General features: G+C 37.0%; 2 long non-coding RNA genes across 2 annotated transcripts in view; both read left to right on the plus strand.

The window, feature by feature from the left end:
- Positions 1-23,585, plus strand: part of LOC115835200 — a 683,509-nt gene that overhangs the window by 78,933 nt on the left and 580,991 nt on the right. The window lies entirely within an intron of this gene.
- LOC105739837 overlaps positions 14,818-23,585 on the plus strand; it is a 43,315-nt gene continuing 34,547 nt past the window's right edge. The window contains exons 1-2 of the long non-coding RNA XR_001115820.1: positions 14,818-14,882; positions 15,613-15,701. This is a non-coding gene — a long non-coding RNA (uncharacterized LOC105739837). The remainder of the gene's footprint in view (positions 14,883-15,612; positions 15,702-23,585) is intronic.

Raw genomic sequence — 23,585 nt, forward strand, 5'->3', positions numbered from 1 at the left:
GAATCCTCCACATATTAGTCACGTGAACATTAGGTTACTTACTTAACATCTCAGAACCGCTACATTGTCATTTGTGAAATGTAGATGTGAACCTCCATGAAGCTTGGTGTAAGGATTAGATGGAGAAAACATTGATAAAGAACCAAGGACTGTGCCTAGTGCCAACTTGCATGCCATAATGCTAGTTTTTTCTTTGTGTTCTAATTGGTTCAATGTTTTTTGTTTTTACCAGTCTTTCTTAATCTTACCTGTATGATTTTATTTCTATTTTTTTGGACCAACTTTGTATTTTCCAGGCAGATGGATGAGTGTGTGCATTTTCTGTGGCTGCTATAACAAATTACCACGAACGTAATGGCTTAAAACAAGGCAAATGTATTTTCTTACAGTTCTGAAAGTCAGAAGTTCAAAATCAGTCTCACTGGGCTAATATCAAGGTGTCTGTTTCTTCTGAAGACTCAGGGGAAACCCATTTCCTTGCCTTTTCTAGCTTCTAGGGGCTGCCCGCATTCCTCAGCTAGTGGCCCCTTCCTCACCATACTCCAATCTTAAGCTTTTGTCATCACATCTACTACTCACTCTGATCTCCTGTTCCCTTTTAAAGGATCTTCTGATTACATTATTAGGATCATCTGGATAACCCAGGATACTCTACCCATCTCATGATCCTTAAGCACATCTATAAAGTCTATTTTGCTATATAAGGTAAAATTCACAGGTTGTGCAATTAGGATATGGGCATCTTTTGGGGACTGTTATTCCATATACCACAGTTACCTGAAATTCCCACAGACTTATTATGGTCATGGTTACCTTTTACCCCTTACCCATTTAGATTCTCCTTCATCAAATTTTTCCTTTTTTTTTGTCTAAATTCTACTCAGTCTCTTTGAGGCATACCATTAAGTCTGTAGATCTCCATCTATTGAAGTTGGAATATAGATCAATGCTTAGTTATGCACTTTTTTTCCTAATGTTTACTATTTCTTACTAAATTTCAGCTTCTCTCATTCAGGAACATATCTTTTTGTTTATTTTTAAGTCACACAATATACTTTCATTTATGCATTCATTCACCAAAGTGTTCTTAAGCATCTACTAAAAGCCAGGCCTTATATTCAGTGCAGGAGATAAAAAGCTGAGTGAGCAGAGCACAGCCTTCATCTTTTGAGAACTCATCAAGTGGTGGAAGTGTGGTAGAGACCGTAAGGCTCATATTCCCCCAAAGTTCCCAGCTTCCTTACCAGTAGGGAGGCTAATATATGATCTGGTCATGAAATGTGGGCAATATTGATATTGTGCCTTCTCTGGGATGAAGCAGTGAAACACTTACATGTAGTTGTTTGGCTGCTCTTTGCCACTGGGAGCAGCTACAAGATGGTGGAACTTCCAACAGCCTGAGGTTCTGAGAGACCACGTGCAACAAAGCCTCTTGCAAATTCACATGGGACATGTGAAAGAAGAAAAGTTTTGTGGCAAGTCACATGAAATTTAGGAGTTATTTATTACCCCCTGGTCAATCCTACCCAATACCAAAAAAGAAATCTGTGATCCTGTATCATAGGCATAGCATGATACCATATACTAATATTTGGAAGTAGAAAACTGTTCCAAATGAGAACAGAGGGAGTACTTGAGTTGATTCTTAAAGGACAACAAGAAGGTTTGAGATGGATGAGGTGTGAGAACAAGCATTTTCCCAAAGAGCAAATAGCACATACAAAGACTTGGAAGCCTAGACAGAATTCAGATGGCAGGGAAGGGGTACAGTTTCTGTGGGGGTAGGGGGGAGACTGAGGCCAGAGCTAGAGGTGAGAGGGCATTGGATGCCATTCTAAGACATTTTGTTTTCATTCTGTAAGCTAGAGTTTCTTAAAAAAAAATTTTTAAAATTTCGTTCATTTATTTCTGTTTAAAATAGTAATACAAGTATATTATGTAAAGTTGGAAAGACATAGGAAAGCAAATGAAGAAAATAAAATCACCACTAATACTATCACATTGAGAAATAACTGTTAATGCTGCTTTCATATTTTCTTCTAGATATTGCTCTGTGCATGTACAGATTTGATTGTTTCTCCTTAAAATTGGGATTATGTTGTATGAGATTTTGTTTATTTAACCTTTCCAATTAAAAGTCTTCAAAAATAATTCTTAGTTTGGGCTGATAAAATTTCAGTGACTAAAAGATAAATCATAATTCATTTAGCTATTTGGCATTTAGGAAATATCCATTGTTAAGGAGATTATCCGTCTAAGCAGACTTTAAAATAATCAGTTTAATTGTGGAATAATGTATATACAAGAAATGTTACCTATTTTAAGTGTAAATTTGAGGGGTTTTGACAAATGTGCTGTCATGTAACTACCACCATCATCCAGATTAGAGCATTTCTATCGCCACAAAAAAGTGTCCTTGTATCCCTCTGCAGTCAATTCCTTTTAGCCCTTCCCAGCCTCTGGAAAACCTTGACATGCATTCAGTCAGTAGAGCACTTAATGGCTTCAATTTCAGATAAATGAATTCGTGTCTGGGCTTTTTCACTTAGCATAATATTTTGGAAATTCATCCTTGTTGTTTATCTATTAATTATTTGAAGAAAGATCAACTTGCCTCTAGTTTTTGGCTAATAAATATGTTATGAACATTTGGGTACAAGTTTTTGTGTGGCTGCATCTTTACATTTATCTTGTGTACCTAGGCAGGTTGATTCCTAGGGTGTTTCGTCTAGGCGGGTATTTTACCTGCCTAGGGTGATTGATTCCTAGGCAGGTGTTTTAAGTGTATCTCTAACTCCATAAGAAACGACTAGACTGTTCCCGCCAACAGTGTGTGAGACTTCCTCATGTTTTATATCCTCACCAAATCTTATTCATGATCTTTTAATTTTGATGATTTTTTATTATGTTGTTTCTTCTCATTGACATGTTAGAGGTTTTTATATATTAGATACAAGTACTTTATTATGTGTATGTTCATACATAATTATTTTATATATGTTTACAATTTTATATTTTTAATATATTTATTTTATATTTATAATTATTTTATATATGTGCTTACGTATATATAATATCATACATATATAAAAATTATTTTATAGATAGTATATATTACTAAATCCAAGAACAAGGAGTGCTAATGTCCTATATAATTATATATAAACATATACATAATAAAGCAATACAGAATACTTGTTATATATAGAACAATATATTTATATAAACATATATTTATTGCTCTGTGCATGTGCAGATTTGATTGTTTTTCCTTAAAGTTGGGGTTATGTTGTATGAGAATTACTTAACTGCTTAGGAAAACCATTAACAAGCATAAATTCTAACTACTTGTCCCCTAAAGCATACAACTTACATCACCTATTTGAGAAGCAGCTCATTGTGAAGTAAAATGTCATGAATTAATATGATTTCTACTTCATGACTTGTATGTGATCCATTATCTGCTGTCTCTTCCCAATGCAAATTAATTTTCATGGCATATCTTCCCCAATTTGCAATTGTGTGGGCCTCTTGTACCTTCCTGTATTGCAAGTGTTCTGGGGAATGAATGCCTAACTCATGACATGCTTAATATGACACCTATACATTTAATTTTGTAAGTGCCATGTAATACATACTTTTTAATTTGATTAAACTCTGTCAAGCCATTTTTGTATACTGGAGTAACAGATAACTACAAAGACAAAAAGCACTATTTTATTCACATAAATCTTTTCTTCCTGTTTCCAAACTTGTTGAGAATTATCTTCCCCTACTTTGCCTTACTATCCCTTTTTTTCTTTTGTGACTTGTGGCATTAAATACTTATTAACTTCTTTTCAGTTTTAATCATGAAAATATATAAGATTATACATGTAATTAGTTTTTAGTTTTATTTTGCATTGTGGTGAAAGAAGACATCATATTTTTTTGTTTGTGACGTTAAAGTAGCAGTTTCTCACTGCATCAACCAATGTGCAAAATAACCAGCTAGCATCATGATGACAGGATCAAATTCACACACAACAATATCAACGTTAAATGTAAACAGGCTAAATGCCTCAATTAAAAGACACAGACTGGCAAACTGGATAGAGTCAAGACCCATCAGTGTGCTGTATTCAGGAGACCCATATCACATGCAAAGACACACAAAGGCTCAAAATAAAGGGATGGAGGAATATTTCCCAAGCAAATGAAAAGCAAAAAAAAAAAGCAGGGGTTGCAATCCTAGTCTTTGATAAAACAGACTTTAAACCAACAAAGATCAAAAAAGACAAAGTAGGAGATTACGTAATGGTAAAGGGATCAATGCAACGAGAAGAGCTAACTACCTGAAATATATATGCAATCAATACAGGAGCACCCAGATTCATAAAACAAGTTCTTAGAGACCTACAAAGAGACTTCAACCCCCACACAATAATAGTGGGAGACTTTAACACCCCACTGTCAATATTAGATCAAGCAGACAGAAAATTAACAAGGACATTCAGGACTTGAACTCAGCTCTGGACCAAGCAGACCTGATAGATATCTACAGAACTCTCCACCCCAAATCAACACAATATATATTATTCTCAGCACCACATAGCACTTATTCTAAAATTGACCACATAATTCGAAGTAAAACACTTCAGAGCAAATGCAAAAGAATGGAAATCATAACAAACAGTCTCTCACACCACAGTGCAATCAAATTAGAACTCAGGATTAAGAAACTCACTCAAAACTGCACAAATATACAGCAACTGAACAACCTGCTCCTGAATGACTACTGGGTAAATAACGAAATAAGACAGAAAGAAATAAGTTCTTTGAAAACCAATGAGAACAAGGAGAAAATGTACCAGAATCTCTGGGACACAGCTACAGCAACGTTAAGTGGGAAATTTATAGCACTAGATGTTCACATCACAAAGTGGGAAAGATCTGAAATTGATGCCCTAACATCACAATTAAAAGAAATAGAGAAGCAAGAGCAAACAAATTCAAAAGCTAACAGAAGACAAGAAGTAACTAAGATCAGAGCAGAACTGAAGGAGATAGAGAATTGAAAAACCCTTTAAAAGTTCAATGAATCCAGGAGCTGGTTTTTTGAAAAGATTAACAAAATAGGTAGACTGCTAGCCCAACTAATAAAGAAGAAAAGAGAAGAATCAAAAGACACACAAAAAATAAATGATAAAGGGGAGATTACCACTGATCCCACAGAAATACAAATTGCCATCAAAGGATAATATAAACACCTCTATGTAAATCAACTGGAAAATCTAGAAGAAATGGATACATTCCTGGACACATACACCCTTCCAAGACTAAACCAGGAAGAAGTTGAATACCCAAGTAGACCAATAACGAGGTCTGAAATTGAGGCAGTAATCAACAGCCTACCAACCAAAAAATGCCCAGGACCAGACAATTCACACCTGAACAACAAGGAACTGCTACCATTCCTTCTGACACTATTCTAAACAATAGAAAAAGAGGAACTCCTCCCTAACTCATTTTATGAGGCCAGCATCACCCTGATTCCAAAACCTGGCAGAGACACAAAAACAAAAGGAAATTTCAGTCCAATATCCCTTATGAACTTCGATGTGAAAATCCTCAATAAAATACTGGCAAACTGAACTTTTTGAAGTGGCACATCAAAAAGTTTATCCACCATGGTCAAGTCAGTTTCATCCCTGGGATGCAAGGCTGGTTCTACATACACAAATCAGTAAATGTAATCCATCACATAAACAGAACCAATGACAAAAACTACATGATTATCTCAGTAGATGCAGAAAAATTCAACATCCCTTCATGCTAAAAACTGTCAATAAACTAGGTATTGATGGAACATATCTCAAAATAATAAGAGCTGTTTATGACAAACCCATAGCCAATATCACTGAATGGGCAAAAGCTGGAAGCATTCCCTTTGAAAACTGGCACAAGACAAGGATGCCCTTTCTCACCACTCCTATTCAACATTGTATTGGAAGTTCTGGCCAGGGCAATCAGGCAAGAGAAAGAAAGAAAGGAAGTGTATCCAAATAGGAACAGAGGAAGTCAAATTGTCTCTGTTTGCAAATGACACAATTGTATATTTAGAAAACACCATTATGTCAGCCCCAAAACTCCTTAAGCTGATAAGCAACTTCAGCAAAATCTCAGGATACAAAATAAATGTGCAAAAATCAAAAGCATTCCTATACACCAATAATAGACAAGCAGAGATCCAAATCATGAATGAACTCCCATTCACAATTGCTACAAAAAGAATAAAATACCTAGGAATCCAACTTACAAGGGACGTGAAGGACCTCTTTAAGGAGAACTACAAACCACTGCTCAAGGAAATAAGAGAGGACACAAACAAATAGAAAAACATTTCATACTCATGGATAGGAAGAATGAGTATCATCAAAATAGCCATATTGCCCAAAGTAATTCATAGATTCAATGCTATTCCCATCAAACTACCATTGACTGTCTTCACAGAATTAGAAAAAACTTTCAATTTTATATGGAATAAAAAAAGAACCCATATAGCAAATACAATCCTAAGCAAAAAGAATGAAGCTGGAGTCATCCTGCTACCTGACTTCAAACTATACTACAAGGCTACAGTAACCAAAACAGCATGGTACTGGTACCAAAACAGATATATAGACCAATGGAACAAAACAGAGGCCTTACAAATATCACCACATGTCTACAACCATCTGATGTTTGACAAACCTGACAAAAACAAGCAATGAGAAAAGGATTCCCTATTTAATAAATGGTGCTGGGAAAACTGGCTAGCCATATGCAGAAAACAGAAACTGGCCCCCTTCCTCACACCTTATGCAAAAATTAACTCAAGATAAAGACTTAAACGTAAAACCTAAAACCATAAAAATGCTAGAAGAAAACCTAGGCAATACCATTCAAGACACAGGCATGGGCAAAGACTTCATTACTAAAACACCAAAAGCAATGGCAACAAAAGCCAAAATTGACAAAATGGGATCTAATTAAACTAAAGAGCTTCTGCACGGAAAAATAAACTATCATCAGAGAGAGCAGGCAACCTACAGAATGGGAGGGAATTTTTTGCAATCTACCCATCTGACAAAGGGCTAATATGCAGAATCTACAAGGAACTTAAGCAAATTTACAAGAAAAAACAAACAACCCCATCAAAAAGTGGGTGAAACATATGAACAGACACTTCTGAAACAAGACATTTATGTGGCCAACAAACATATGAAAAAAAGCTCATCGTCACTAGTCATTAGAGAAATGCAAATCAAAACCACAATGAGATACCATCTCATGCCAGTTAGAATGGTGATCATTATAAAGTCAGGAAACAACAGATGCTGGCGAGGATGTGGAGAAATAGGAATGCTTTTACACTGTTGCTGGGAGTGTAAATTAGTTCAACCATTGTGGAAAACAGTGTGGCGATTCCTCAAGGATCTAGAACCAGAAATACCATTTGACCCAGCAATCTCATTACTGAGTATATACCCAAAAGATTATAAATCATTCTACTATCAAGACACATGCACACATATGTTTATTGCAGTACTATTTACAATAGCAAGGATTTGGAACAAACCCTAATGCCTATCAATGATAGACTAAAAAAATGTGGAACATATACACCATGGAATACTATGTAGCCATAAAAAGTAATGAGTTCATGTCCTTTGCAGGGACATGGATGAAGCTGGAAACCATCATTCTCAGCAAACTAACACAGGAATAGAAAACCAAAAACTGCATGTTCTCACTCATAAGTGGGAGTTGAACAATGAGAACACATGGACACAGGGAGGGGAACATCACACACTGGGGCCTGTTGGGGGGGGTGGGGGGCTAGGGGAGGGAGAGTATTAGGACAAATACCTAATGCATGCTGGGCTTAAAATCCAGATGATGGGTTGACAGGTGCAGCAACAACCATGGCACATGTGTACCTATGTAACAAACCTGCACCTTCTCTACATGCATCCCAGAACTTAAAGTAATATAAAAAATTTTGAAAAGAAGAAGTTTCTTGACGGTTTTATTGTGAACTTAATAAATGTTTGACAATATTCAAATGATACTCAAAAAACAGTGAATTCTAAATATTTGTAAGACCCAATTTTCCACATAGATATGTCTATTAATCAGAGTTCTCAAGAAAAACAGAATCATTAGAATACATATAAACATATGTGGAAGAGGTGACTTATTGTAAGAATTGGGTAATGTGGTTATGAAAACTGGGAGGTCCCACAGATGCTGTCTGCAAGCTGTAGAACCAGGAAAGCCAATCATGTGATTCAGTCATATTCTGAAGGTCTGAGAATAGGGGGTGAGGAGAAGGGAGGCAGTGGTGGTGTAAACCTGTCCTAAGTCGAAGAACCAGGAGTGCTGATGTCGTAGAACAGAAGATAAATGTCTCAGCTCAGACAGAGACTGTAAATTTGCCATTTCTCCACTTTTTGTTCTACTGAGGCCCTCAAAAGATTTAGTGGTGTCTGCGCATATTGGGGAGGGTCATCTGTTTTACTGAGTTCACCAATTCAAATGCAGCTTCCTTTCATCATTCACACACTTACTGCCCAGAAGCTTCTTTCTCTGCCTTGACATTGTTAGGTGGCCTATTTCAGTAAAAAGCAAAATCTCTCTGAGGTGTTGGCTGGTACTGTTTAAACCCCTGTTAGCTCATTAGATGCTCTGCATTTTAATAGGGGTCTCTGGAACACACAGGAGTTTTATGGGGTTTTTTGTTTTGTTTTGTATTTTGAGATGGGGTCTCACTCTATCACCCTTTCTCCACTTTTTGTTTTACTCAGGCCCTCAAGATTTAGTGATGCCTGCCCATATTGTGATTTCCCTCACGGATACAGCTGGAAATAATGTTTTGCCAGCTATCTGGGCATCTCTTAGCGCAGTCAAGTTGATACAGAAAACTAGCCATCACAGTATGTTTCTATTGATTAACAGAATTAAATATTAAATTAGAATATAAAAACTAAAGTACTAATTTAAATTCTTATTTTGTTATTCAAACACTCTATTCAATTTATGTATTTTAATAAACTTTAATTGAAACTTAAAATATGTAGAAAAAAGTATGTAAATAGTACACATTTCAAGAGTGATCACAAATAGAACACAACAGTGTGAACTTTTCCAGGTCAATAAATTGCCCCCTATGTCTTTTCTATCCACTTGACCTGGTGGACACTAAGCATTGTATGCAGCTATTGTTCCTAAATCGTTGTTCAAAATGGAGATTCCCAGCTCCCGTCCAGGAGCTACTAATCAGAATCTTGGTGGTGGGTCCCAGCATCTGGGAAATTCTGGAACATCTTATCAAGTGATAGAATTTGTGAACAGATGTTTTTCTTCTTGAATTTTAACTGTTTTGAGTTATCTTAATTATGCATTTTTTACTGAAGCTACAGTTCTTCAAATGATTTATGGTACTGCTATTGCTATCTCCCAGTTTGAGACTTATGTTTTGCTACCAGTAGAATGCAAATGCATCACACGGTCTCCAAAGTTACCCTCCAAAAAGAGAGTTAAGTTCAATTAATTCCCTCCCCAAATATTGAATGCTAACTGGTGCCTTTAGATAAACCCTAAGTTCTTGAAGCTGGCATCCAAAGCATGTCATTATTTGGGCCCATTCTGCTTCCATGTATTCCTCCGTTCACCCCTTATTTACCTGTAATTCCTCAAATGCAACTTCCTCAAACTCTCACTTATCACCACTGGGGCCCATCCTATTTCTGATCACCCTTCACTCAACCACATAATAAAATTTGTCATTTCTCGACAACAACTCCTTATCTCATTGCTTATGTTAGTCATTCCACCTGGAATGCCCTTTCCCTCTTTTCTTTGCGTATCTCAATTCCACCCATCCTTAAAAGTTTTCCATGCAATACCATCTTTTCCATTCCCCAGTAAGAAATATAATTACATGTGCATTTGATTTTCTGCTGTCAGAGAATGTGCAGCTTTGAACATTACATTTACCTTTTCCCACAGCTGGGACTACCTAATTGTCCCTTGCAGTCTCAACTCCATCCAAGCTTCTAAGACCTATCTTAGCCTTGTTGAGAAAGAATTTCAGAGTCTGATCTACACTTGTGGAACTCAGGCACTGGTGTTGTAATCCAATATCAGTGTTTGACCCAGCACTGGAAACTAGGTTTTAGCCTTATTCTGGGAAACTTCATTTCTGTTTATGGAAATTAGACTTCAGACTTGTTAGTACTTCACAGGGTCTTACTGTCTGTCTCTCCCTGTAGGATCACCCCTGCTGTTGTCAGGCTCACTTCCACCTAAAATGTCCTAGAGGTTCATGCCTAAATCCCACCGCACAAGCTGGGACTCTCATTTGTAAATACCTCCCTATGGCTGATGATTGTCTTCCTGGTATTGACTTCTTGAGGACCAGATCCCTCAACTGTAGCCAACTGTTGCTAGTCCTGTAGCTTCACCCTGGGTTGCTTCTTCGGCTTAAAGCCATATCCCTCCAGAGCCATATTGAGCATTGTGATATATTTTACAGCATCCCACATATTTTTATAGATTAAGGAAATGCAATTAATGTAACATTAAATGGAAATTATGTGAAAGCTTAATTTTTCTCTGACGAGTTAAAGCAGTGAACTTTCTGAAGGCATGTATTTCATGCCACCATTCATGTCAGCAGTTTTAAAAAAGAATTTTGTCCTTATTTCACACATTTCTTTCCAACAGAAAATGTTGAGTACATAAAGAGTTTACAAGAACAAAGCATTTAAAGTTTAATGACTTTTAAATAAATTTTTTATCCTAAAACATTACTAGTCATAAGCACACTTTCAGATTTATATTCTTTTTTTAAAAAAACTATATTTAACATAGATGAGGCAGGGTATTAGAAAGTTCTACAAATATATTAGGGTTCTGTATTTTTCCATAAGCAGAATCCTTGAAAGAGCATGTGTTGGGTTATGGATTTTGTTTTTTTAAAATCTGGTCATATTAAATAAATTAGAAAGGCAAATTAAAGATAACACTGTAATATATTGCTAAGTTACCAATTATATGACCATTGTTATTATACTATAACTGCAAAGAGGTAATAGATGTGATTTTCACCCTCCCTTTTGTAGTGCCTCACAAGCAAAATTATTCACAATAAAATAAACTTAATATATGCCATATAATAATTCAAATTATATGAATTTGAATTCTCCTACTCTCCTACTCTGGCCCATCCCCAATTATTGTATATATGAAGTACATCCTTTTTTCACACACCTCCCACTAGAGGCAAAAGAAATGTTTTGTAGGTAGTAAGCAAAAAGGAGATTTCTCTTCTTCTCCTTTTTTCCCCTCTCCTATTGTTTTATAGTCTCAGTAACCCAGGTGATGTAGTCAGCTCCACCTTCACCAGCACAGATGACCAAAGAAGTCCTCATGGGTGATCTGAGCAGCACCCCTTTCCTAGGAAAAGCTTTCTCATTGCCTACCATGTACCAGATTTCCACCATAAGAGATGAGTTCCTTTAGATAGTGTTATATTTCCAACAATGACCTGCGATAATTACATTTTCAAAATTTTATTGGTAAGAGTAGAAGATCTTGAGGTCCCAAAATGTGTGTGAGAGAGAAACTTTACATAGGCAGAGAAATAGAACTGAAGCGTTAAGGAAAAGATCTAGATAATATGCCATTGAGAAGGGGTATAGACAGCCAGAAAGAACATACAGAGACTCAGTAGGACAAAAAAAAACTCTTGTCTTCTTTCTTTTCCTTTCCTGCTTTTTTTCAGTCTGGCTGAGTGTGTTGCCCTTGGGATCAACCAATCACTGCAGCACATTCACACTTTTCTTGGCCAAGTAGTAGCAACTCAACTTCTACTCTGATAATTATCTTGCTTTACTCTTCATCTTTAAACAAACGTCTAGAGAATACAAAGAAAGTCAATTTTATTATGTTACATGGCTTGACATTTTAAATTGTACTTACATAAAAAGAAGTTGGAATTCATAGCTATTTGGGAAAAAAAAAGCAGTAGAGAGGAGGAGAGATCTTTACCAAGCTCACATCAAGATATAACTTGTTTTAAAATTTATAAAAATAGAAAATTATGGTGCATGGCACATATCTTCATATCATCATAATAGCTGATCCTTTTCAGAATATGCTTTCTAAACTTTCATTTGTTTTTAAACACTTTTTAGTTTAAAGTATTATGTATTTAAAAATGTAAAAGTCACCTTGGCTTGTGGGCCATACACAAACAGGCCACGAATCACATATGGCCTGTGGTCTGTAGTTCGCTGACCTTTGTCTTACATAAATGAATTAGTTCGATGTCTGGAACTAATTATGTAGTGAAACGACACTACTCATGTCACTACTAACATGAGTAGTGACTTATATGATTGCCATTATTCCTCAAGGAACTTACACTCAGTGGAGCAAATCTTAAAAGCTAATTCAGTGGTTGGATAAATTATGTATGCAAAAATTATAAAAAGAATTTTTAAAAAATTAACAATGGAACTGCCCTCTATTCCCCTATTCCCTAAAGACTATAAAGAAAAAAAATTTTTTGAGTGAAGACTTTGATGAGGTCTGAGACAGAAACCCTCAACAGTCAGTCTTGAGAAACAATGGATGGTATGCTTTTTAAGGTGGAAAGGAACATCTTACTTCTGATTTTCTTTATTTTTTTCACTTGAGGTTTGCAAGATGAACGTCAAAGCTGCATTGCTCAGGACAACAGAACAAAGCTGAGAGTCAAAGCTAAATTGCTTAGGACAATAAAAGAGATTATAGAGATTGTGTGTACCGGACAGATCAGTGCAGTTAAGGAGGACAGAAACTTGGTTAAAAATGGGCCCTGCAGAAAGAGCAAATATAGTTTAAAGGAAATTAAACATATATCACAGTGAAAAAATTTTCATTTTCCCACAAACTATATTTTTGCTAGTATTTAGTTAAGCTGGGTCTCTTAGAATGAGACTTAGGGAATGTGAGAAGAGTCTATTTACAGACTTTGGCTAAGCCAAAGCCAATCATGGAGGATGGACACCTGTCTGGGATTCATGTAGTTTAGTGAACTGATTGAGAGCACAGGTTAAGAGTCAAACAGAGCTGGTTTGATAGGTAAAAAGCTCAGGTTTTTAAAATTAGCAGTGTAAGATGGGAAAACTACTTAACTTCTATCAGTGTTGATAGCTTTGTCTGTAAAATAAATAAAAATTATTGTTTTGCTTTAGGGATAAAGGAAATTGTGCCTTTAAAGCACTTAGAACAAAATATGGTAAGGAATACACACCCTGGAAAGCCTAATTAGTATTGTGTGTCTTCGTGAAGCCCACTTAAGCCATATTACCTGTGGGAACTGCAGATACTGGGCAAGCAACTCCTCTGGAGGCAAAGACTAAGGACACGTGGAGGAATCAGAGGCAAGAAACCCAGCGTGGCATAAGCTATCAGTGACACAAACTCAAGAGCAGATGATGGGAGGCCTGTAGTGCCAGGGTCTGGGGAGTAGCTCCAAACAGCCCAATGGATGGAATACCAGATAAGAGGTCCTGCGTTTAGACTTGCCTAACATTCCAGAAGTACTTGTGATGGCCCACAGCACTTGTCTATTGACGCTTTGGGCCAGATACTTCTTTGAGGTAGTAGTTGTCCTACATACTAAAGAATATTTAGCAGCATCCCTGGCTTCTACCCAAAAATGTTTTATCATCAACATAACCCAATGTCCCCTGGGAAGCAAAACATCCCTGGTTGAGAACCAGTGATATATGAGGACAGTTTTAGTTCCCTCTGATGATCTACAGAAATAATGGCACAAGGTCAAGGGAGTGGACTTTGTGAAAAACAAGAGGTCTTCAGTGAGGAGACAAGCTGGTGATACATAATTTACTTACATAAGGATACAAACACTAATGGGCATGTACCCATTGGTGAAACGTTTAAGGCTCCTTAAGGATGTGTGATTTCTGTTCTCAGTCATAAAATAGAATGGAATATTCTGAAGTACAGGCTGGTAGGTGTTAGCTTCTGAATCTAAGAAGTCTAGAGGTCCTCCAGAGCCATCTTTGGCTCTTAGCACCTTTACACTTCATGTTCCTTTGCTTGAAACTTCCTCCCTGAGGGCCAGTACCCATACAGCCACCTAGAGCTCACTCACCTCACTCCTCTTTCCTTGACCAATTTTCCTGAATCTTTCCTATCTCAGAAACTATTAGTTCTGGGTATCCTTCCCTGAAGCTCTAGACTGGCTGGATATCACTTTCCTGGTCTCCAGCCTGCTTAGTGGTCTATTGCTTCTTCTGGACTAACATTTCCTGAGGGCAAAAACAATATCTTGTTCTCTCATGTATTCCTAGGATCTAGCATGATGTCTGGCAGGTAGCTGGCAATCACAGGGTATTTGTTGAATAACTTGGTAGTTGCTTTGCAGGAAATAAGCTCATCTGGGGTAATCATATTTGTATTTTGTTTAAAAATCTCTATATTTCAACTCAAAACCAGTCAAATTCCACATATTCTCAGTTATGCATGGGAACTAAGTCATGTGTACGCATGGATACACAGTGTGTAAAAATAGACAATGGAGACTTGGAATTGTGTGTGTGTTGGGGGGGGTGAAGGATGAGAAAGGGGGATGAAGGATGAGAAATTACAATACATACTCTTTGGATGATGGTTACACTAAAAGTCAAGACTTCATTACTGTGCAATATACCCATGAATCAAAACAGCATTTGTACCCTCTAAATTTATACAAAAAATTCTCTTTCAGTTGCTACTTAGGAGCGAGTACCATTTTATGAATAAAGCGCCATTGAAGTCATTGCTATTCCTTGAAGCCAAAAAAGGTGATATTAGATTTAGAGGTAACCTGGTTAGTGCTAAAGAATCAAGTAATGAAACTGAAACCCACTGTATAATGTGAAAGCTGAAGAGGCCTTACTCCACTTTGAGTAGTAGATTTTTCTGTTCTGTAATTTTCAAAGGCTATGCTTAGAAACTGTTTTTCTAATTTTATTCCCTGTTACTTATTGTTCTGCTCTGTGAATTTTTTGATTAGAGGTCTATTTGTGCCTGGTTTGCCCTGAGGGAAAGGATGATACAGAACTCTCATCTGTCTCTGTTACTATGTATTATTACTTGGGCAACGTCAAGGCAAATGCCATATAAATAAATAAAACACTCTGGAAGCTTCAGTTCTCGCTGCTAGGCAGCAAAAAGAGCAAATGTTTAAGTTTTAAGAGATAGACTTAATAAAAAGCAGCCATTTTCCCATAGTATGAGAGAAAAAGGATATTTTTCTCAAGCATTTATAATTTGGCATTGAGGATTAATAAAATATTATTGAGTCTAGCTTTGTTATCTGTCTGTAACAATGGTTATTTGGTTTTATCACAGCCTAGAAATCTCAGTTCTATGGGGCTTAGTGTGTATACTCAGCTATTGCATAATAAAATCAATCTATTGAAAGGAACAGAATCTTTTATTAGGTGAGGGTGGGCAGAAGAGATTAATTTTTCATCGTTCTGAAGGCTCATTTCTGGTTAATCTTGTTTTGGTTTCCCCAATCACGTGGAGTGTCAGTAAAACCCAGTCAGAATTACCGTCTTCTGAACTCCATGTGAGAAAACTCCATTACTCCCAGATACTGTTGGATCTTCCACCAGGTACTCTTCTTGGGTAGGGTGTGGGGAGGTTCAATTGATGTATACCTTCTGTGCAGCAGATAGCTAACATGTAAATGTAGAGATTGTCAGCACAAAAAGGATAGTGCAATTATTTTAACACAAGTAGAGTAAATCTTCTCTGTTTTTTTTCCCAAAAGTGAAAGAATGCTTCCAGTATTCTTTTTGTGAATACTTTCACTCCTTTCCCGGAAGAGTTGATAAATTGAGTGTTCTAGTAAAATAAATATCCTTGATAAGAGAGATTCACTACACTGTCCCTAATGTGATACATAGACTATCATAGCACTTGCCACATGTGGATTGCAAATTTTCAAATCATTAAAATCCTAGAGCTCTAAGGACCCTATTGCAGTCAGATACTAAGTGATAGCTATTTGCCAAAGATGGCCTCTAGTATCCATGCTTTTGCATTGTCCCTCTCATATTGAAGCTGGGCTGATCCTGTGACTTGGCTGTTTCAAGAGAAGGTGGCAGAAGTGATGATATATCTGAACTTCTGAGAGCCTGAGCTTCCACATAAGAAGTTCTGTTGCCCTGAAGGAGAGACCACACGGAGAGACAACCTGGAAATACTATATAGAGAGGTCATATGAAGAGGGGACACCCCGAGGCTATAGAGAGAGAGAGAGGGAATCCCAGCTTTCCTAGGATCCCAGCTGATCCCAGCTATCCCTGCCAAGGTGCTAGGTACATGAGTGCATCCATCTTGGACATTCCATTTTGGATATTGAATATGGAGCTCCCATCTGACTGCAACTGTATAAGGAGCTATGAGCAAGACCAGCAGGAGAAGATACAGATGAGACACAGTCAACCCGCAGAATCATCAGAAATAACAGAATAATTCTTGGTTTAGCCCAACGGTTTTGTGGCTAATTTGTTATGCACTCATAGATAACAAAGGTAGACACCCTAAAATACGAATAATTTAGTCTAGCCTTCTTATATTGTAGGTGAGGAAACTGAAAAAACTGAAGACCAGAGCAATGAACCCATTTGACCAACGTTACAAAGTAATTTAGAAAAAAAAAAATGCTGGAATTAGAAGTCATATATCTGGAGTTTTAATTAAATTGTCTGTTAACCTTACTATGCTGCTTAATATATCGCTGTGGCCCAGTAATTCCACTTTTGAGAATATATCATTAGGAAATAATGAGAACAAATTGTGTCTCAATATGTTCACCACACTATGATTTATAACAAACAATTGGAAACAAACTGTAAGTAAAAGTATAGAGGAACAGTGTATTAGTCCGTTTTCACACTGCTGATAAAGGCAGACTGGGCGATTTACAAAAGAAAAAGGTTTAACTGGACTTACAAAGAAGCCTCACAATCATGGTGCAAGCCAAGAAGGAGCAAGTCCCATCTTACATAGTTGGCAGCAGGCAAAGAGAGAAGGAGGAAGATGCAAAAGCAGAAATTCCTGATAAAACCATCAGATCTCCTGAGACTTATTCACTGCCACGAAAACAATATGGGGGAACCACCCCCATGATTCAATTATCTCTCATAGGGTCCCTCCCACAACATGTGGAAATTATGAGAGTACAGTTCAAGATAAGATTTGGGTGCGTACACAGAGCCAAACCTTATCAACCAGTAAAGGGATTTCTTGTCTTTGCATTTAAAGAATAACATAGCCATTAAAAATAATGCTTACAAATATCATGAAAAACACATGCCATTATGGTAAGTGAAAGAAGTGTAACACTTGAAAGCAGGATAGGGAATGCTTTATATAAGTTCCCCAAGTTAGTTTTTTTCTTCTTCTAAAGACTAGGTAGAAAAAGCAGATTGAAAAGATATCATAAAAACATTAACCATAATTATTAACAAGTAGTGATATTAAATAACGCATTTTTCTTTTTCCCATTTTTTCATGTTATTTCCATATTTTGATATTAGACACATATTTTACACTGAAAAAATGTGTGAAGAAAAGTCAGACTGTACTGACTTTAAGGCCTCAATTTTTTGAAAATTTTCCATAGGTTTTTGGGAACAGGTGTTATTTGGTTACACGAGTAAGTTCTTTAGTGATGATTTGTGAGATTTTGGTGCACCCATCACCCAAGCAGTATACACTGAACCTGATTTGTAGTCTTTTATCCCTCACCTCCCTCCCACTTTTCCCCTGAGTCCCCAAAGTCCACTGTATCATTCTTATGCCTGTACTTCCTCATAGCTTAGCTCCCACTTATGAGTGAGAACATATGATGTTTAGTTTTCTATTCCTGAGTTACTTCACTTAGAATAAGAGTCTCCAGTTCCATCCAGGTTGCTGCGAATGCCATTAATTCAGCTGAGTAGTATTCCATTGTGTGTGTGTGTGTGTGTGTGTGTGTGTGTATTTGCCACAATTTTTTTATCCACTCATTGATTGATGAGCATTTGGACTGGTTTCATATTTTTGCAGTTTCAAATTTTGCTGCTATAAACATGTGTGTGCAAGTATCTTTTTCGTATAATTACTTGTTTTCCTATGGGTAGAAACCCAGCAGTGGGATTGCTGAATCAAATGGCAGTTCTATTTTTAGATCTTTAAGGAATCTCCACACTGTTTTGCATAGTGGTTGTACCAGTTCTAGTTTACATTCCCACCAGCAGTGTAGAAGTGTTCCCTTTTCATCTCATCCACACGAACATCTATTATTTTTTGATTTTTTGATTATGGCCATTCTTGCAGGAGTAAGGTGGTGGTATCGCATTGTGGTTTTGATTTGCATTTCCCTGACCATTAGTGATGCTGATCATTTTTTCATATGTTTGTTGGCCATTTGTATATCTTCTTTTGAGAATTGTCTATTCATGTCCTTAGTCCACTTTTTGATGGGATTGTTTTTTTCTTGTTAATTTGCTTGACTTCCTTGTAGATATTAGTCCTTTGTCAGATGCATAAATGGTGAAGACTTTCTCCCACTCTGTGGGTTGTCTTTTACTCTGCTGGCTGACTTTTCCTTCTTTTGTTCAGAAGCTCTTTAGTTTAATTAAGCCCCACCTGTTTATCTTTGTTTTTGTTGCATTTGCTTTTGGGTTCTTGGTCATGAAGTCTTTGCCTAAGCCAATATCTAGAAGGGTTTTTCTAATGTTATCTTCTAGAATTTTTATAGTTTCATGTCTTAGATTTAAGTCCTTGATCCATCTTGGTTGATTTTTGTATAAGGTGAGAGATGAGGATTCAGTTTTGTTTTCCTGCGTGTGGCTTGTCAATTATTCCAGCATCATTTGTTGAATAGGGTATCCTTTCCCCACTTTTATGTTTTTGTTTGCTTTGTTGAAGATCAGTTCACTGTACATATTTGGCTTTATTTCTGGGTTCACTATTATATTCCATTGGTCTATGTGCCAATTTTTATATCAGTACCATGCTGTTTTGATGATGACGGTCTTATAGTATATTTTGAAGCCAGTTAATGTGATGCCTCCAGATTTGTTCTTTTTACTTAGTCTTACTTTGGCTATGCGGGCTCTTTCTTGGTCCCATATACATCTTAGGATTGTTTTTTCTAGTTCTGTGAAGAATGCTGGTGGTATTTTGATGTGAATTGCATTGAATTTGCAGATTCCTTTTCGGCAGTATGGTCATTTTCACAATATTGAGTCTACCCATCCATGTGAATGGAATGTTTTTCTATTTGTTTGTGTCATCTATGATTTCTGTGTTTGTTTTTTTTTTTTTTTTTTTTTTTTTTTTTTGAGACAGAGTCTCACTCTGTTGCCCAGGCTGGAGTGCAGTGGCACAATCTCGGCTCACTGCAAGTTCCGCCTCCTGGGTTCACGCCATTCTCCTGCCTCAGCCTCTCTGAGTAGCTGGGACTATAGGCGCCCGCCACCACGCCCGGCTAATTTTTTTGTATTTTTAGTAGAGACGGGGTTTCACCGTGGTCTCGATCTCCTGACCTCGTGATCCACCCGCCTCGGCCTCCCAAAGTGCTGGGATTACAAGCGTGAGCCACTGCGCCCAGCCATCTATGATTTCTTTCAGCAGTGTTTTGTAGTGTTCCTTGTAGAGGTCTTTCACCTCCTTGGTTAGGTATATTCCTAAGTATTTTATTTTATTTTTTTGCAGCTATTGTAGAAGGAGTTGAATTATTGATTTGATTCTCAGCTTGGTTTGTGTTGGTGTATAGCAGAGCTACTGATTTGTATACATTAATCTTGCATCCTGAAATTTTGTTGAATTCATTTATCAGTTCTAGGAGCTTTCTGGAGGAGTCTTTAGGGTTTTCTAGATATACAAACATATCATATGCAAACAGCGAGTTTGACATCCTCTTTACTGATTTGGATGCCCTTTATTTCTTTCTCTCGCCTGATGGCTCTAACAAGGACTTCCAGTACTATGTTGGATAGATGTGGTGAGAGTGAGCATCCTTGTCTTGTTCCAATTCTGAAAGGGAATGCTTTTACCTTTTGCCTATTCAGTGTTATGCTGACTGTGGGTTTGTCATAGATGACTTTTATTACATTGAGGTATGTCCCTTGTTTATCAGTTTTGCTGAGGATTTTAATCATAAAAGGATGCTAGATTTTTTCTATGTCTGTTGAGATGATCAGGTGATTTTTGTTTTTAATTCTTTTTATGTGGTGTATCACATTTATTGATTTGTGTATGTTAAACCATCCTTGCATCCCTGGTATGAAACTCACTTGATCATGGTGGATTATCTTTTCGATATGCCATTGGATTCAGTTAGCTAGTATTTTGTTAAGGATTTTTGCATCTATGTCCACCATGGATATTGGTCTGTAGTTTTCTTTTTGTTTTTTCATTATGTCCTTTCCTGGTTTTGGTATTAAGGTTATACTGGCTTCATATAATGATTTAGGGAGGATACCCTCTTTCTCTATCGTGTGGAATAGTGTCAATAGGGTTGTTAGCAATCCTTCTTTGAATGTCTGATAGAATTCAGCTGTGAAACCATCCTGTCCTGGACATTTTATTGTTGGTAATTTTTTTTTTCTTTTCTTTTTTCGAGACGGAGTCTTGCTCTGTCACCCAGGCTAGAGTGCAGTGTGCGATCTCGGCTCACTGAAACCTCTGCCTCCCGGGTTCAAGTGATTTTCCTGCCTCAGCCTCCCAAGTAGCTGGGATTACAGGCACCAGCCACACACCTGGCTAATTTTTGTACTTTTAGTAGAGACAGGATTTCACCATCTTGGCTAGGCTGCTCTTGAACTCCTGACCTCATGATCCACCTGCCTTGGCCTCCCAAAGTACAGGGATTACAGGCATGAGCCACTGTGCCCGGCTGACTTTTCTTTCTCCTAAAGTGAGAGGTCATTATCTTCCATAGAGTATTCAGTCAGTAACTACCAGAATTGAAGGTTCTGCAACATTACTGCCCCCACCGCCATTTTTCCTGGTTGAATAAATCATGGTCATGACAATTCATTTGGCTTTACTTTGATCTCCGTCTTTCTTCAATCATGCTATAATGTTTTCCTGATTTTTCTGCAATTTGGGGAGGAAATAGTGGCCACAAGGAAGGGGTAGGAGGTAGACATGGTCAGGATGGGAAGATAGTATTGAACTTTACTTCTTGAAATGTAAAAAAAAAAAAGTTTGACTCCAAGGCCATATGCCCCAACACTGGATTAATATCATGTTAGCAGAAGATGTCTAGTGTTGACTTTGGCTCTGATTACTTCAGTTAACTACTTCCTTGAATGAAATATGGAAGGCAGTCCTAATGACTTATTGTATAATCCTATAATTTTTATTTAACTTACTGGTACAAAAGTATAGATCATTTGTATTACTGACGGTTTTGCTTAATTTATTCTACTAATAACGTTCGATTGGTACTTATACTTTGAATGGCAGAATCAGGATCTAGGATGATAATGAAATTTGATATTATTAGGTTGATGTGAACAATATGAAATTTAATGCAGTTAAATGTAAGGACTGGCCCTTAGGTCCAAGAAAGCAAAGTAAAAACAGGTGAGAGAAGGTATACACTTGGTTTAGCATATAGATAAAACACTCTGAGGCTTTGGCTTATAGTAAGCTTCAAGAGAGACAAGACTTTGGCATGGGTGCTCAGAGAATCTCTGTGATCACAGGCTTATTAACAGAACAATAGAATAATGATGCAAACAGTGCCAGACTGTTTGCATTGATCAGATCACCTCTGGAATATTGTTTTAAGTTCTAGGTGCCTTAAAGCATATGGATATATATTCATATTAGATTGCTAAAAGAGTTGAAGTCATGTCATAGAGAAAACAAACAAAGAATGTTTGCTGGGGTGAGGGTGGGGTAGCATTACAGCTATCTTTAAATATTAAATGATTTTCCAAGTGGAATGTGACCAAGGACTGGTATACAAGATATAAGGTTAGGGTGAATGAATGATAACTAAACCAGAGCATTTTTTTTTAACATGAGGAAGATATTTTTAATAGCGCTATTTCAAGATGGCATGGGCTGCCTCATTAGGAGGTAAGTGTTTAGCTCTAAAGGCATTCAAGAAGATGCTGGAAAAGCAAATGTCAGAAAAGAAATGTCAGAAACAAATACAAGTTATCTCATTCCTGAGAAAACTATAACTTACTTGGTAGATCCACAACTTTGGATAGGGAGGGTGAAAGATGCCAATAATTTTGCAGATGGTCTCAAAGGCAGCAAAGGCAGACCTGCTTTTATGGGTGTTTTTAAGCTGTTCAGTCTACTTAATTTGCTACTGTAAATGTTTTGCATATCTAAAAATAGGGCTTAAATTTTTTTTAGAGTAACTTTGGCTCACCCTAATGAATAACTCCCAGAATTAAAAAATTGAATAGCAAAAACAAAGTAGTTGATATAGTAAAACACATTGAGAAATATGACTGCACATCCTGTCTCTCCTAAGTCCTATATAGCTTCATTCTTCCTTTTTTTTTTCCAATTAAAATAGATTAGTAACAGTAAGCAGCATCTGCAGAGAACTGTAGAGAACCATAGTTGTGGGAACCATAGTTGTCCTTGCTTTTATTTATTAGTCACATAACTTTTGGTGTATCACGCCTACTAAAGTCCATGAAAGTAATGTCTTTATGGTATTTTGAATAAGAGTGGCTGCTGTCCAGTGTCATTTGATTCCTTCTCTTCTTTGAGGAGTCCACAGTACAGCCACACTTTGGAGAAAAGTATCAAAAAGTGGTTTGTCTTTTGACTTTTCGACTTCTCCTTATCCGCTTCCAGCTGGAATCATCTCCCTCCTACCAGACTCTGGGACGTGAATGTGTAATTACAGCCCATTGTCTGTGCAGCAATTATAGCCTAATTTGACTTGTTGAACAGAAAGATGACAAAAGTGCTGGCTGTCAGGCAGGGTCGGAGGTCACCCATCACCCCACAGACTACAGGCAGCAGCCTCATCAGGATTCTGTGGAAGGCTCGTCTCTGGGCAGGACGGGTCTGCAGCTGTCTGTGCGTCTTTGCAGATGACTGTTCGGGTGAAAACATGGACTGTTTTCAAGATAGATGATCCCAGCATGCAGTTTGGCTTCTTGCTTTCTTATCAAAGATGTCAAAATTTTTCTTCAGTGAATGAAGCTATTTCTTGTGCCTTCTATATAAATTTTGAGTGGGACATGTACGTAACCCAGCTTTAAGATATTTTATCAACTTTTTAGAAATAAACTTAAGATTATGAAATGGTATTTAAAAGGAATGTTAAATCAGTATGCTACATTAGTATGAAAACTCCTGTGTGTTAAATAGGAGAATAACTTGGATGCAATTAAATGAATTGTATCCAGATAGAAAGTCCTAGAGACACTATAAGTAAGAATCATAAAATTACAAAGTAGAACTAAAAAAGCATATCCTATATCAGTTAACCTAGTCCTTGTAGATAATAAACAAAT

The sequence above is a fragment of the Nomascus leucogenys genome, chromosome 5, assembly GCF_006542625.1.
Source record: "Nomascus leucogenys isolate Asia chromosome 5, Asia_NLE_v1, whole genome shotgun sequence".
NCBI lineage: Eukaryota > Metazoa > Chordata > Mammalia > Primates > Hylobatidae > Nomascus > Nomascus leucogenys.